Source organism: Cucumis melo, chromosome 5 (genome assembly GCF_025177605.1).
Source record: "Cucumis melo cultivar AY chromosome 5, USDA_Cmelo_AY_1.0, whole genome shotgun sequence".
Lineage (NCBI taxonomy): Eukaryota > Viridiplantae > Streptophyta > Magnoliopsida > Cucurbitales > Cucurbitaceae > Cucumis > Cucumis melo.
This window is the reverse complement of record NC_066861.1, coordinates 11,906,289-11,910,616: the sequence shown is the minus strand read 5'-3', so window position 1 is coordinate 11,910,616 and position 4,328 is coordinate 11,906,289. Positions and strand designations below refer to the sequence as shown.

The following is a 4,328-nucleotide window of genomic DNA, read 5'->3' as shown; positions in this document are numbered from 1 at the left end:
GTCTTATGGATGAATAAGCATGTGCCTTTATAAGTATCGATTGTTGTGCATGAATAAGCACGTGCCTATATAAGTATAGATTGCAGGAAGAATGTTTTGTCAACTAAGCTAAGTTGGTATGTTCTGAGAATTCTCTGAGTTGATCGAATTTTAAATTTCCTTATCCTGTACTTGCCATAGTTTTTTGTTGTTTCAGTATACATGTTCCTGTTACAACAAAAATACTTTAATCAATAATTCAATTTGTTGATTTTGCTTAGTTATTTACATTGTTATTTGAAGGTTTTGGTGCATTTGAAAGTTGATTTTCGCTCAATCCTTATCCCATCTATTTGAAGGTTGATTTTGGCTCGATGCTGAAGTAGGAAAGACTAAGAATGGAACGTTATCTTTATTTCCTCTCTCAAAGGCTTCTGCAGCTCATAAATCTGTTCTTGTTGGTGATTTAAAAATGGCCAACTTCAAACAATTTCTTGCCAACAAGGGAATATAGGTACCTTTGCTTATGGACCCCTATGAAAGAAAACAAATATCCCCTTTTGATATGTGTATGAACTAAAATCTGCAATTTAGTAAGAAAAGCAAACGATATTGCCGTCCTATATGCATTGTAGGTTGAATTTGCTGGGGGTGCTTTGAGATGTGGCGAGTATGTCACCCTACGCAAGGGTACAAATGCAAGTCAAAAGGTTAGAACTTATTAGAAAAATGGAGGAAAATAATTAAATAAATTTGAATGTGACTCTTACTGTTGCTTATTGAATCTGAACCAAAGAAATACATGTTTGCATTGCTTCTAAGCATAAACACTGAACATAGTACATTCAATTTATGCAGGGTGGTGGTTCTGGTACACAACAAGTTGTCATTGAAGGGCCCTTATGTGAGGATTATTATAAAATTCAGGATCTATTGTATTCACAATTTTATTTGTTATAATTGAGAAACCTCGTTGAACATGGAAGATATGACCCCATCAATTTGAATTGCCTAGTTGGAAATGTATTGATTTTTTTCTCTTTCTCAAATGTGTTTCTGAGATATGTTTCAAAGATAAGATTAGACATAATAATTCCCCTTCTTTTCTTTTTTGTTGCTACGATAAGTTCGTTGGTCAGAGTTGGTCGTAGAACAAGTTGCATGCTCAAGGAAAATATTATCCCCAGATCAAGTGAATCCCAATAAGGATTTGTTTGGAATTACTTTATCAGTGCTAAAACAAATAAACTAATATATATTCCTTCTCGTCCTTGGAATTGGTTTTTTTTATATATATTATGCCAAACAGAAACAATTCGAACACAATGGCGTTAAAGTGCTAAGTAATTTAATTAATGAATATAATTATGGACGTATGTAGTAGACCACGTAATGAAATATGTTAAAAACAACCGTAGGACTTTAGGTTTGTATTTGTAAAAAAATGACTTATAATAAAATTAGTACAATTTCTTATCAAATTATTTTGAAATTGATCAATTCAATAACATTAGACATAGAAAAAAACAATATACAATTTCTTAGCAAATTATTTTGAAATTGGTCAATTTATTTACATTGTGAATTTATAAAAAGAAAATTAAAAAGTAAAAAAATTATTTATAACCCTACCCACATAACCCTTCCCCCAAACACATCTTATCATAAAATCTCCATAAACCTATCCACATAACCTTTCCCCCAAACACATCTTTTTAAAAAAATCTCCATAAACCTACCCACATAATCCTTCCCCCAAACACATCTTATTCATAACACTATCATAACCCTTCCCACATAACCCTTCCCCCAAACACCTTTTATCATAAAACTACATTTTTAAATCCTTCCCCCAAACAAGGGTTATGATAAAACTAGGTTTATCATAACACTAGTTTTATCATAACACTAACCCTTCTCTAAAACAACTTTTCTCTCAAACGCACCCTAAGAGTTTGTAAAGAAATTTCAATGAAAATTTGATGGGGAAAACTTATTTGTTTTATTGAAATTTCAAAAGAAACTGCAAAGGGAAACAAGTAATCAAATAAAAAATTGAAAAAAATATAGAAAAGAATTTAATTCTCAAAGAAAACATGGTAATTTAACCCATGAAAAAGTCTCAAAAGATTACCTTAGCCCATGAAGATTGATGAAATTCTTGAAGACATGTTGAGGAAAGAATCCATTTGTTTTACAAAAGTAATCTTTTATTGATAAAATTTCAAGAATTTGCTACAAGAATGAGAAAGAGGATTTTTTTACATTGGAATTTTTCATCTCTCTCCCAAAAAAATACGAGGTATTTTATAGAAGGGAAAATGGGAGAAAAAAGTGGAATTAGTTTAAAAAACTGCCATTTTGCAGTTAATTTTAGGGAAAATGATGAACTGTGTCACAAAATGGGCTTGGGTTGGGTCTTGGGTTTTCCCAATTGAAGATAAAAATAAAAAAAGAAATACAGCTGTTGAGATTCGAACTCACGACAAGGGAGAGGCGCGCGTGGACGAGGGATCGACACGTGGCGGATGCGTGGGTCGCGAACCGGTTCGCGGATCGGGTTGCCTGGTCAGATTTTGGGTCACGCGGAAAATGAAAGGAAAAATAGGGGCATGCCTGGGGTTTGAACACGTGACTTTGAGGCGGATGCGTGGCATGATCTGGTGATGCCACGCAGTGCGATCTGGTTCGTTCGATCTTTTCCAATTTCTCGGTTTTTCCCTTCATCTTGTTTTTTACCGTTCTCCTTCGTTATAACTCCGATTTAAGTGATTTTAGTGGCGTTGGATTCGTATTAAGGTGGAGTTTCATATTCTTCATAAAAATGACATTTTAGTGACTAAATTGATAAATTTTAGGAAAAATTAGTCCAATAACGTTAGGTTTAAAATAGCCCTAACAGGGAGGTGGCTGCACAAGTACAACCTCGTTTGATAGATAGAGAATTGATAGTTATATTCATAAATACTTTTCGAATGCCATACTATGATAGAATGATTGGCAGTACCTTGACCAACTTCTCAGACATTATTATGATTGGAGAAAAGAATGGAAGAACTACAAATTATGCTTAAGAATCAAGAAAAGTCATGACACCAAAACCGAATGAAGGAGAGGTACACAAGGTGAAATCAACCCAAAGAACAACTACACGTATGTCATCACCTGAAGTTGGGCAAACAAATTACTCTCCTAATCCTCACAGTAGTGGTCAGAGTAAGCAAATCCATGTTTTGTAAAAAATAATTGGGCATTCCATAGAATTTTGTGTTGTGTATGGGAATGAAGTACATAAGTTGATGGATGCAAAATTTTTAATAGTGAATCAGAAAAACTCACAAGAAGCTGAGATTGATATTATTTCTGATGCTTCTGGAAAGGCATCATCTATACAAGAATCATTGATCATCCAATATAAGGGCAAGCCAAGTAGCACCATTTGTATTCAGATGCCTAAGACAATGATTGTAGAAGTATCGAGTCCTTTGTCTTGTAAGAGTAGTCGAGCTATACTGGGGAAATATATATGAATGCCAATTCATAACATTTAATGTTGCCTCTGTAATAGTATAAGGGATGACTCATATCGGAAGATGCTATGCACCATAAAACTTGAAAAGCATATCAAAAGAAAACGAAGTGTGACAATGCAAGGGCAAAGCCATTTAGGTAGAAAGTGAAAATGACTTGAATGATTTAAGCAAGTTCTTTCCCGAGAAAACTACTCTATGAAAAAATAGATTGCTCCTAAACTTGTCTTTAAAGTGGAAGCACGCGAGTTTTTAAAGCTGATCAAATAGAGTGGGTACAAAACAATTGAGTTCAAAAGACAATTTTTCACTTCCTTACATTCACGTACTAGTAGATAATACAGCTGGATATTCTACTTTTTCACTTATGGATGGATTCTCAATGTACAATCAGATCAAGATGGCTCCAGAAGATTGAGAAAAGACAATGTTTATCACCTTATGATGAAATTTTTGTTATAAAGTCATGCCTTCCAATCTAAAAATGCATGGGCAACTTACCAAAGATGTAAACCCGATATAAAAAGAAAGGAATAAAAGAAATTGGACATTAAGAATATAATTCTTTTTTATAAATTCAATGGTTTTTATAAAAAGAAAAAAAAAAGAAAAGGAAAGTTATAAATGAGAAATTCTTTTTCTCTTTTTCATCTTCTATTTCCCACCACCGCCAAGTTTCCCTCATTCCATTCTTCACCATTTTTTTTTATCATTTCTTCACCAAATTTCAGAGGGGTTTCAAAGGGTAGAAGGCTGAGAAAGGAAGAAGAAGAAGTTCAAAAGATGTATGTTAAAGAAGACAAGGAGTTCGCAAGACAT

At 33.5% G+C, this 4,328-nt stretch overlaps 1 long non-coding RNA gene across 1 annotated transcript; it reads left to right on the top strand.

Annotated features, from left to right (window-relative positions):
- Positions 1 to 473: 473 nt before the first annotated feature.
- LOC127149357 (uncharacterized) lies at positions 474 to 1,019 on the top strand. Its single transcript, XR_007820857.1, has 2 exons — positions 474 to 689; positions 838 to 1,019. It is a non-coding gene; the product is annotated as an uncharacterized LOC127149357 (long non-coding RNA).
- Positions 1,020 to 4,328: the final 3,309 nt, after the last annotated feature.